The 13125-nt window shown below is 38.4% G+C and overlaps 1 pseudogene; it reads left to right on the plus strand.

Moving 5' to 3' along the window:
- The first annotated feature begins 10001 nt into the window (after nt 1-10001).
- LOC121218405 (uncharacterized) overlaps nt 10002-13125 on the plus strand; it is a 12166-nt pseudogene continuing 9042 nt past the window's right edge.

A 13125-nucleotide genomic window follows, 5' to 3' on the forward strand; every position in this document is an offset into this window, starting at 1 on the left:
GTCAACGAGAAGCTCGTTCAAATTTGTAGATAGATGGAGTTTGAATGTTTTATAAGCGGAAGGTAGGCAAAATGGGTTCAAAGGATGGGTTTTGGAGAATGTATGAAAGATAGGTTCGGTTTAACAAAGAATTAAGTTACAAAGATGATAAATAGATGGAAATGGATAAAGAACTCAAACTTTAAGAATGATTCAATACTAAAAAGTATTGCCCCGAGTCTTATATTGCTTAAGGTGAATTTTGATGAAGGATAGAAGCGGACCGTGACCCGTTACCTATATGGAGGTAAGAACCAAAGGTATAGGAAGATGGTTGAACGCCACACCGATTCGGTGATAAGTTCAATGGAGTTCGGATTGACACCACTAGCAAGCTAGATAAGTCGCTTCGAGACTCGAACGAAAGAAGAGAGGAGGTAACCTCACAAGAACAAAAGTTCTATTAAGTTTAATTGATCAAATTCTGTAACCTTTTACAATAAACAAGTAAGCTATTTATAAGCCTAAAATGCCTATTGATATTCGGCATCTATGTTGTTCACACTAACTTAAATTCTGTTCACACAGGTATTTAACATGTTCACAAAATAGCATTAAAATCCAGTTCATGCTTGAAGATGGTACATGAATTGGCCGAACCATCATGATGCTTCACTTGATGCATTCATGCATCCTTAGCCTTGAAGAATCTCCATAATTCCATGAATGTGCAGCTCTTTAATGATCCTACATCTCCCTTGGCTGAATGAGGCATTAATGTGCCTAAAATACTTGAATGGTCATCTTGAAAATGCATGAATCATGCATGAAACGTCCCATGTATTTTCCCCCATAAATATGATCCATGAATCTTCAAATACATGAACTTTCAGCAACTCCCTCTTGCATGAACGTCCCAAATGCATGTGCTCCTTTAAATGCCATCCATTGAACCTCAATTGTGCATGCACACTCCCATACATTGCACCAATCCGTTCATGAACCTGCAGCAAATTAAATCAGCAAGTTAAATGCATTTCAAACACATTAAATTAGCAGCATATGAACTCAATAATTTGCACATTAAATTTGGCCATACATATTAACAATTTTAGACATATTTAAAACATCATAATTAATTAAGTATTTAATTTAGATATAATTAAAACACTTAATTAATTATTTGTCCAGATTTTAACAAATTAACTAACTTAAGATAAACAACTAATTTAACTAATGACAAATTAAATGGTTTATTTCAGCAAAATAAATGCAAGCTAAAGAAAGCTAAAAATAAGCTCATTGGGTTAAGATTGAGCTGAATTGAGCTTGAGTGAGTTGACTTGAGCTCGAGTGAGCTGGAAACGAGCTAAACGGAGCTTAACGAAATGAAATTGAACTAATTCAGCTCGCATGGATTTGCAAACAATGCTTAGGGAGCTGATCCAAAAGTGTGCCCGGGGCATGGTCGTATCATCCCCTCCCTCTTTAAAGCGATTTGTCCCCAAATCGGGCCATTTACTCGCGAAAAATCGTTGAAGATTCTGAAAGCCACAATTAACTCGGATCAAAAGAAGCTCATTCGCATGGCCTCCCTCTTTAGGAGGGTACCACTTCACATTGTCACCTTTAAAAGAATAAAACGAATTAGTGACACGATGAAGATTAAACACAAAGGAACTTTTTGAGATTTGATTCACAGTTTGAACAAATAATCCAATACCGGGGTCGAAAATAGAAATCGTTCTTACCTTTTTCTTCGATGGAAACAAACATAAATCACAAGGCATTTGATAGCTATGGTTTTGGAAGTCAACTTTCCATGGTTCGATTACCTTAGGCAATGATATAGAATGGTGTTCACCGGGGTCAAAGACAAAATTTTCTCTTGCCATTTCAATTTGATTTGGCAATTTCATGACCGACTTCATAGAAAGAGCACTAAGCAACTCAAAATCATTATCATTCAAAACATGTTCGGATCTTTTAATCCACAGTTGAGAACATCCTCCGAAAACAAAATTTTGATTTTGACTTAACAAACCAACAAGATTCACATGGCTCATTTTCAAACTTAAAGACAAAGTATCATACAAACAAAGATTGTTTACACATTCATTCAAACAAAATTTACGATGCTTGCTTTCTTTCATGGATGATTCATAATAGCAAACTCCAGGATTAAAGACATGATTTTGACTACTCGATCCAAATGGCAAAAAGAGTCCTTTTATCTCCAACAATTTACACAAATTAAACAACGAGGGTGTTAGCATACTCAAATTCAAACAAGCAAACCCTTTAAATTTCATTCGAAAAAATTTACAAAAACATGGAAATTTCACACCAAAAATTAGATAATCCACATGATCAACACAACCAAGCAGATGATATGTCAACTTTTGATCACACAATTCCAGATTTTGTTGGTGCTGATTTATTCGCTCTTCATCAAAAATCTTGCCAATGACGTATTCATCAATACATTTCCATTCCTTTTCAACATGATCAGTGAGAATGAACATTTTATATGGACTTTCATCTTGCGCATCCAAAACATGCATTCCATTGCAAGTTAAAGATAAACAACCAATACCATCAAAATGATATTTTTCAAAAGCAAGAATCTTCTTATCATTAGACAAAACAAATGGATCATCATCAATCAAAGAATGACAAATAGCCACATCAAAGTTTAGATTCTTTCTAAAGACCAAATCATCAACAGTGTGTCCATCAACAATCGAGTAAGGCAGAAGTGCTTTAAAATTTTCAACATTCATACCTTGCTTACCTTTTGGCATAGGCGAACTAGGATCGTTGAGAACATTACCTTTTTCAGCCAAAATGAACCTTCTCTCCTTCGAGAGGTATTGGAGTTGAAAATTATCGTCACTTGGCCTTCCGGAGACCTGAAAAGAGGAAACAAAACAAGACAAATTCTCATGTGGTTTAGTAAACAGATTCCTCACTTTTTCTTGCTCTTTTGCCTCCTTTTCTCTCGTTTGTTTTTCTAACTCATTGTCTTTTCTTTCTTTTTCAATTTTCTCTTTTTCCTCACACTTTTGTTCAATCTCAATTTCTTTTTCGATTTCTTTCTCTTTTTCACATCCTTTTTCAATCTCAATTTCTTTTTCCATGACACTCGTTTCTTTTACACTCTCGTTTCTTTCTTCAATCTCACTCTCTTTTTCAATTTCTTGTTCCTTTTCTTTCATTTCTTTTTTTCATCTCTCGATTTCATTCTATATATGCTCATTTTCTCTTATCAACATTTCTTGTCTTTCCTTTCTTCTTATTTCTTTTTCTTTTGCCTCGCTCTTTCATTATAGGATGGAGATGTTACAAATGAATCAGCACGAAATGACTCTCGTTGGGTATAATTGGAACGACTTTCATACAAAAAATGATCACCTCTTCAAGATTGATTCTTGGCGGACGAATACCTCGGTGCATACGAAGGACTACTAATGATTTCTCGTTCGTCACCTCGGAAAGCTTTAAACTCAAAACTTGCTTTGCTTCATCTTGAGTTCCTCGTTGAATAGGAATCATGGTATGAATCTCTTCCCAAAAAATCAATGGATGTGTGCCTTCGTGATGATCTTGTCTCCGTCTCTTCACCCGGTGAGTTTGGCTTCCATCGGGCTCTTTCCTCCACTCGATCCAATCGATCATGCAATTTATCAAATTTTGATTTCACCATTCTACGCATCTCTTGCATCAAATATTGGAATTCTGATTCGGGAAATGTTTCTCGAGACATGATTAAGTAATGACAAGAAGATGTTAGAAAAAAATAATAAAGAAAATAAATACCTTACCACAAACCTCACAAATTCGCTCGAAAAGGAAATAATGATTTTCACTCGCTCTCGTGTTTACATTCAAATTTTGGCTTTTTCTTTGATGTAATTTCACTCGTGCCTTTTTCCACTCAACCTCTTCTCATAATTTCGTGATTTGTCTCGGTAGACTTAATTTGCTGCTTGAGGGTCGGTTTCAAATTGGTTACAAGGGATAATGTCGGGTGTAGGGTAGGCTGAATAAAGAAGAAAATTGGTTTAAAGTGTGGCGTTGGGATGGGTAAATAATGGTAGGAAGGGAAACTTGATGATCGGAGTAATAAGTGATAATGATAAAAACTCGCAAGACTTTTCACCTTTTTTTCTTTCTTCTTTTTTTAACTCGATTTTTTTGTCACTTCTTTTTTTTCCTTTTTTTTTGAAATTTTTTTTCTGAATTTCTTCTCTTTTTTTTAAATCCAATACAATAGTAAACAAAATACAAGGAAGAGAAAAAAAATTAAATTCCAACTCAATTTTTTTTGATTTTTTTTGACTTTTTTTTACGTTACGAACCTATTCCGAGCTTGATACGAACATCGGTACTCCTCGTTTTAGTAGCTCTGATACCAAATGATGTGATCCGGCCCGATTGATTGAGTCGGGTTCACTTAAGATGCCCGATCGTCGACGAGAAGCTCGTTCAAATTTGTAGATCGATGGAGTTTGAATGTTTTATAAGCGGAAGGTAGGCAAAATGGGTTCAAAGGATGGGTTTTGGAGAATGTATGAAAGATAGGTTCGGTTTAACAAAGAATTAAGTTACAAAGATGATAAATAGATGGAAATGGATAAAGAACTCAAACTTTAAGAATGATTCAATACTAAAAAGTATTGCCCCGAGTCTTATATTGCTTAAGGTGAATTTTGATGAAGGATAGAAGCGGACCGTGACCCGTTACCTATATGGAGGTAAGTGTGACAACCCAAATTAGACCTTGGTCGGAATGTGGTTTCGAGACCACATTACCGAGCCAAAAATTTATTTTTGTGTTTTAATTACATAAATTTTTGTGTGACAGCGAATATATGAGAAATTAAATGCTTAATATTAGCTTTAGGATTGTGAATTAATTCAAAAAGGACCTAGTTGACGAAGTTAGAAAAGATGATAGATGAATTATAAGGAGTAATTAATAATAGGGAGAGGAAGCATGGCTTTGCATGTCAAATTGCCCATAAAATACATGGTGGTCGGCCAAGGAGTGATGATGCTCCACTCATTCTAATTTAATATGTTTTTTTTGGTTAACAAATGATGGGAATAATAATAGGAAAGTGAACAAAAAAAATGGGTGTTCATACTTGCCATCTCCTAGCCGAAAAACCAAGAAAAAGAAGGGGAGAAAAATTTTGAAGAAGTTCGGCCATTGCTTGTATCTAGGAGGAGTGTTTGATGTTGTGGCATGAAAATGAGGGAGTTTGAATGCTTAATAAGGAGGGAAGAAGGAGTGTTCATGTTTTCTTTCTTTTCCAATTGTCGTAACTAAAGGAAGAAGAGGAAGCAAGATTCGGCCAAGGTGGTCCTTTAGATAAAGGTATGTTCAATGATATTTTTGGAAGTTTACACAACCTTTGGGTGATGAGTCTAAATTCTATCTATCCCATGGTTGGATTTGGGGTTGTTGGAGAGTTAGGATTCGGCTAAGGAGCTTAAAAAATTTTAGTTGATACCTTGATGCTATTAGCATGCTAGTTATATGGATGTGTTAAGTTGCTTGTTATGTTAGCATGAAAGTTGAAATTGTTAAGCTATTTTGTTGGAGGTGCCGAATTTAGGACTAAGAAGAGAATGAGTATTCGGCTAACATAGTGGAAAGGTGGGTGTTGCAGATTGCTAGATTTAGACTATGGGAGTGGCTATAATGGGCATTAAGATGTGGAACTTAAGAAATGTAGTTATATGTGGATTTACATGATGTTACAAATAGATGTGAAAATATGCTAGATTAGGAAAATTCGATTAAGTGTTCATGAGATGAAATTAGGTGTTTAAATGATGTTATAGTTGACATTGTACATATATACATACATTCGGCCATCTAATTGAGTATGAAGGTGGTGTTAAATCTAATTGTGATGCCCATTCCGAAGTATATATATACATATATATGTATATATACATAAGTATGCCCATTCGTGATGTTACCTTTAATTATGTGTATAATCGACTAAATGGGTAATTAGTGAGGATGGTTGCCGAATATACAAACATACATATGCATGTGTAATTGAATTATGAATGTTTAGCAAGATGGTTAAACTAGTTGATTTATTGATTAAGCTCAAGGAGTTAAAGGAGGAGAATTAAGCAAAGGCAAAGAAAAGATCATCGAGTAGCCGAGTTTGAACTGTCTTACCCAACACAAAGTAAGTCATTAAGCATATAGTTGTATTAATTTAAATGATCATAACGTCTATGTAATGATGCTGAATGGAATGATAAATATATATATACATGTATGTATGTGGTGATGAAAGTGTTGGATGAAGAGAAAAGAGGTGAGATGTATTGAGTTGTTGATCTCGGCACTAAGAGTGCGGGTATAAACATTTATGATCATGAGATTGGCGCTAAGTGTGCGGGTTTAAATTGTACAGCACTAAGTGTGCGAGCTTGATTATGTAGCACTAAGTGTGCGAGCTTGATTATGTAGCACTAAGTGTGCGAGTTTGATTATATAGCACTAAGTGTGCGAGTTGATTATATAGCACTGAGTGTGCGGACTTAATATATACTTTTGAATCATTATGAACACTAAGTGTGCGACATTATTGAGTCGATCACGGACAGCGGATCGGGTAAGTACCTTGAGTTCGTGACTAATAGGCGTTATGTTTATATTTGAAGTTGAGCTTGGTAAGTTTGAACCTATGTGACAATTATAATTGAAGTCACGTACATAAGATTTATCGTGGAATAGGTGAAAGGTCGTTTAGTTGTATGATTGTAACGAAAATAAAATGATGTATGAAAATGCCTCGAATATCCTATTGATTAGTATATGGAATGTGAATGCATGACTTGGTATGAGATTGAACCGATAGGTTTGAGGAACTATGGTATGGTTCGGTATGGATGGAGTAACTAGCCTCGTTCCATTTTGCTTCCTCTTGTGATAATGTTATTAATGGATGGTAGTGCATTGCTTATGACTTACTGAGTTATATACTCACTCGGTGTTTCCTTGTCACCTATTTTAGGTTTCTTGGACTCGTCTCTTTTTGCATGATCGGGCCGTCATTGGAGTCATCACACCGGCTAGCAAGTTTTGGTACTTTCTTCTTAGTCGGCTTAGGAGAACATTTTGGCATGTATAGGCTATTATGTTGTGTTTGAACTTTGGTATGTAAACTTTTAGCCATGCGAAAATGGCATAAATGTTCGGTTGGGTTTGGTTTCATAACGTTAGGTCGTAAATCTTGATAATTCGACCTTTTTATGCCATATGTCATGGTTGATTATTTTTGGTGTTAAAATTCATGATATGGCAATAGTGTAGTAGGGAGATGTTTGACAATGATTAGCCTTTGGCATGGCTAGTCATGATCATAATTGGTGATATGTATGATGAATTACTAGTTAGATCAAGGAGAAATCACGAAATAGGCATAGTTGCTTTCGTAACAGATGCTGGCAGCAGCAGTGACGTGAGATTGAAAAATCACTAAAAATAGTAGGAGTGGAATTAATTAATGAATAAATTATGTAATCGAAGCTTGATGAGTCTATTTTCATATAGAAGTAACGAAATGATCATATGGACAGTATGTTAAGAGATATTCAGGTTCTCGTGAGACAGGGCCAGAACGGTTTCTGGATTCCCTGTTCCGACTTTGGAAATTCATTATAAATTAACCAGAGATAATTAGGAGTCATGCCATATATGTACAGATTCCTCTCTGAGTCTAGTTTCTATAGAAACAAACGGCATCGGAATTGAAGCCCTGTGCAGGGAGATATCCAAGTCGTAATGCACAAAGGTCAGTGTAGTCGATCCCTGTAACATGGGAGACTTTGACTAATAAACTGTACTAATTGGACCGACCAAAAATTCTACAAAAATTCTACCATATAGGTATATGAGTCTAGTTCCAGGGAAAATTTACGGAACTGGATTTCGAGTTTTAAAAATCAATATATGATTTTTAAACCGACTAGTACGCAGATTGGCAGCTTGTCTGGGAAATGTCAAATAAGTGGTTTGAAGTCTGTTAACACCTCGTGTTCGACTCCGGCGATGGTCTCGGGTTTAGGGTGTTACAATTTAATTGGTATCAGAGCTATGGTTTAGTCGATTCTAGGACTACCATAGCACGTATGAGTCTAGCTATACATGCCGAATGTTAATGTTTAAATGTGTGATGACTTCTGACGGTTAAAATTTATGTTTTGATTAGTAAATGGATCCTGGTGTAGAGAGAACCTTGGCGGATGACATTGAAAGTGTAGCGGCTGCTCCTGCACAAGGGACACCGCCTGTTGAACCTCAGTCATCTGCAAATAATCAAGGTGAGGGGGCTAAACAGGCCTTCTTTACCATGATGAATGAGTGGGTCGCGCAATATGCCCGAACCAATCCGGCTGTCCAATAATTCCCGAATTTGAATAATCCACCCCAAGAGCCCGTAATGCCATCAGTCACTGATCCTGTGAGGCTGAGTAAGCCACCTGTAGACTTGATTAGGAAGCGCGGGGCTGAGGAGTTCAGGGCCATAGTTACTGATGATGCTGAAAGGGCCGAGTTCTGGCTTGATAATACCATTCGGGTGTTTGATGAACTGTCATGCACACCCGATGAATGTCTAAAGTGTGCTATATCCTTGTTGCGGGACTCAACCTACTATTGGTGGAGGACCCTGATTTCCATAGTCCCAAACGAACGAGTTACTTGGGACTTCTTTCAGACGGAATTTCGAAAGAAATATATTAGTCAACGGTTCATTGATCAAAAGCGTAAGGAATTCTTGGAACTCAAGCAAGGTCGTATGACAGTATCTGAATACGAACATGAATTCGTAAGACTCAGTAGGTATGCCCGGGAGTGTGTAGCTGATGAGGTTGCTATGTGCAAAAGATTCGAAGAAGGATTGAATGAAAATTTAAAGCTACTAGTGGGTATTTTGGAGATAAAAGAATTCGTAACACTAGTCGAACGAGCCTGCAAGGCGGAAGAACTTGGAAAGGAGAAGAAGAAGGCTGAATTTGAAGCTAGAGACTATCGTAAAAGATCGACGGGTAAAGCTCCATTCTCAGCTGTAAAGAAGTTCAGGGAGGACACTAATAAGTCGAGGACGACTGCGGGAATTTCCATCAGAGCACGACCATCGACGGACTCCCGAGCTACTTCGGTAGCTAGTGTGGGCAATAATCGTCAAGAGAAACATGAATGTCCCCAATGCGGGAGACGACACCTAGGTGAATGTTGGGGTAAGTCTACTAACAGGGCCTGTTACGGATGCGGTTCGAAGGACCACTTCATTAGAGATTGCACGGAGCTTGATGAGAAGAATAAGATTCAAGGTGCAAGACCTAGTGGAGTGACAACTAGAGGTAGACCACCGAGAATTTTAGGAGGTAGGGGTGGTAGTCAGAGAGGGGCCCCTGATACGGCTGTTCGAGCCGAGAACCGTACTCCTGCTAGAGCATATGCCATTCGCGCACGAGAGGAGGCATCCTCCCCCGACGTCATCACTGGTACCTTCACTCTCTTTGATACTAATGTGATTGCATTGATTGACCCTGGCTCTACTCATTCATATGTATGCAAAACCTTAGCATCCAGTAAGACTCTACCTGTTGAGTCTACTGAGTTCGTAATTCGAGTGTCAAACCCTTTGGGTCAATGCGTACTTGTTGATAAAGTGTGTAAGAGATGCCCTCTAATAATCCGAGAATCCTGTTTTCCGGTCGATTTGATGCTTTTGCCGTTTGACGAATTTGATGTTATTCTTGGTTTGGATTGGTTGACCGCGCATGATGCGGTTGTGAATTGCAAAAGCAAGACTATTGATTTGAGGTGCGCAAATAACGAGATAATCTGAGTTGAGTCTACGGACTTAAGGGGGTTGCCAGCTGTAATATCAGCAATGTTGGCCCAGAAATATGTAAGAAAAGGGTGCGAAGCATACCTTGCGTATGTACTTGATGACAAAGAATTAGAAAAGAAACCCGAATCTGTGCCGGTGGTTTGTGAATACCCAGATGTTTTTCCTGAAGAGTTACCGGGTTTGCCACCTGTTCGGGAGATAGAGTTTGGTATTGAGCTTGTACCTGGAACTACGCCAATTTCGATAGCTCCGTATCGTATGGCACTAACCGAGTTAAAGGAATTGAAAGCTCAATTGCAAGAGTTGACGGATAGAGGTTTCGCTCGACCAAGTTTCTCACCTTGGGGTGCACCAGTATTGTTCGTGAAAAAGAAGGACGGAACCATGAGGTTGTGCATTGACTATCGTCAACTAAATAAAGTGACGATAAAGAATAAATATCCATTACCGCGTATTGATGATTTGTTTGATCAACTAAAGGGAGCCTCAGTGTTTTCAAAGATAGATTTGAGATCGGGTTATTATCAGTTGCGGATCCGAGATTCGGACGTACCCAAAACTGCTTTCAGAACGAGGTATGGTCACTACGAGTTCTTAGTGATGCCGTTTGGGCTTACTAATGCCCCTGCAGTATTTATGGATTTGATGAATCGGATCTTCAGACAGTATTTGGACCGGTTCGTAGTTGTGTTCATTGATGACATCTTAGTCTATTCAGGAGATGAGACCGAACATGCTGAGCACCTGAGATTAGTGTTGCAAATTTTGCGGGATAAGAAGTTATATGCTAAGTTCAGTAACTGTGAGTTCTGGTTAAGAGAGGTTAGCTTCTTGGGTCATGTGGTATCCGCATCGGGTATTCGAGTTGACCCGAGCAAAATTTCAGCCATACTTAACTGGAAGCCTCCAAGAAATATTACCGAAGTTCGAAGCTTCCTGGGGCTCACCGATTATTACCGACGATTTGTAAAAGGTTTCTCGATGATAGCCACACCAATGACGAAGCTACTTCAAAAGGATGTTAAGTTCGAATGGACGGAGGAATGTCAGAAAAGCTTCGATCAACTGAAAACTCATTTGACCGAATCAGGCAAAGAGTTTGTCATTTATAGTGACGCATCCCTACTCGGGTTGGGTTGCGTATTGATGTCGAGTTGTGGCCTATGCGTCGAGACAATTGAAGCCACACGAGAGAAATTATCCAACCCATGATCTCGAGCTAGCCGCCATCGTATTTGCTTTGAAAATATGGCGACATTATTTGTTTGGTGAAAAGTGCCATGTATTTTCGGATCACAAAAGTCTCAAATATTTGATGACTCAAAGAGACTTAAATCTGCGACAAAGACGTTGGCTTGAGTTGTTGAAAGATTACGAGCTTGTCATTGATTACCACCCGGGAAAGGCTAATGTGGTTGCGGACACCTTAAGCCGAAAATGTGATAGCCCAAAGTTGACCCTAGTCGGGAAGTGGTTTCGGGACCGCTAAACCGAGTCACCGAAATGTTTGAATGTGATACTTATTGTGTAGAATATGTAATTATGAATGTGTGAAAATTTCAAGCTTCAATTTGGTTGATTTCATGTGAATTTAGTCAATAGGACTTATGTGAGAAAATTCTAAAATGTGATAGGTCAATGTGTGAGGACCTACTAGTGCATGTGGACAAAGGGGGGACTTGCATGTCAAATTCCCCCCCCTAATGAGTAGTGGCCGGCCATGACAAAGAATGATGGGCAAAACATGTCATGAAACATGTTTTGTTAGTGGAAGAATAAAATAAGAAGTATGGGTAATAAAGAAATGGAAAACAAAAGAAAAAAATGTGTGTGTAGTGTTTGTCCCCCCTATTGCCGTGAGCTCAAGAGAAGAAAGGAGAAAAGTTTGTGTTCATCCTTTCTCACCTCCATTTTAGCCTAAATTAGAAAGAAAAACAAAGAAAAAATTTTCTCATCCTTTGGTTCATCCTTGGCCAAAAATTTTAAGGAGGAAAGAAGAAGAAAGGTGAAGAGATTCGGCCATGCATGTAGCTAGGCAAGGTATGTTTGATGATGTTCCATGAGATGCATGCATGTTTTAGTTGTTAGCTTGAGTTCTACCTAGCCCATGGTCTAAATCTTGCTATGTGATGGAAATGGCACTTGACCATGGATGCATCATTCTTGGTTGGTGTTTGATGTGTGGTGATGAGGCATGAGGATGAGTTAAGATTCGGCCTAGGTGGAGGTTGTGTTAATGCATTGCATGCAAAATATGAAGCTTGTTAATGATGCATGTGATGATGGCTTGATGATTCTTGAACCTCCTTTTTAGCATTTTTGTGTGAGCACATATGTGCATTGGTTGCTAAAGGGAGAAGAATCGGCTAGCAAGATGTGTGCTAAGGCCGAATGTAACTTTGCATGTTGATGAGCAATGCATGTGTTAAATCGATGAAAAGGGGGAGGATGCTTTACTAGTGTGTATATGTGTGTATTAAGTGTTGAAATCGACCCCAAAAATGGACATGCATATTCGGCCAAGGGGAAAGAAATTAGCTAATATGTTGTGTTGATGCATGATTTTTGCATGTATGAGACTTTAATGTCTAATGTATGAATATGGGCTAAGTGCCTTGTGTTCATCTTTTGATGCCTAAATGATGAAATCAATTTATTTGTTTGATTAAGCTCAAGAGCAAAGGGGAAATAAATCCGATAAAGGGAAGGAAAAAGTGGTCGGATAGTTAGCGGGATCGTTCGACAACACCCGAGGTAAGTTCTTGAGTAAGAGAGCTTAAATTTCGATGTGATTAAATCATGCTCTATGTGTGGCTATTGAGCCGAATGTACAAGGACAATATGTGCCTTGTGTTTGAGTTTCGTAAACGAAAATGAAATATTAATGTGCCATGAATTATTGTTAGATGTGCATGATTAATTGAATGCTGTCCGGGCTAAGTCCCGAAGGCTTGTGCTAAGTGAATATATCCGGACTAAGATCCGAAGGCCTTTGTGCGAGATACTAAATCCGGGTTAAGTCCCGAAGGCATTCGTGCGAGTTGTTAAATCCGGGTAAGTCCCGAAGGCATCGTGCGAGTGTTAAATCCGGGTTAAGTCCCGAAGGCATTGTGCGAGTTGTTAAATCCGGGTTAGTCCGAAGGCATTGTGTGAGTTACTAAAACCGGGCTATGTCCGAAGGCATTTGAACGAGGAGCTATATCGGTTAAATCCCGAAGGTACGTGATTTGGTAATGAATGACTTGCTGTA

This window comes from Gossypium hirsutum, chromosome D06 (genome assembly GCF_007990345.1).
Source record: "Gossypium hirsutum isolate 1008001.06 chromosome D06, Gossypium_hirsutum_v2.1, whole genome shotgun sequence".
Classification (NCBI taxonomy): Eukaryota; Viridiplantae; Streptophyta; class Magnoliopsida; order Malvales; family Malvaceae; genus Gossypium; species Gossypium hirsutum.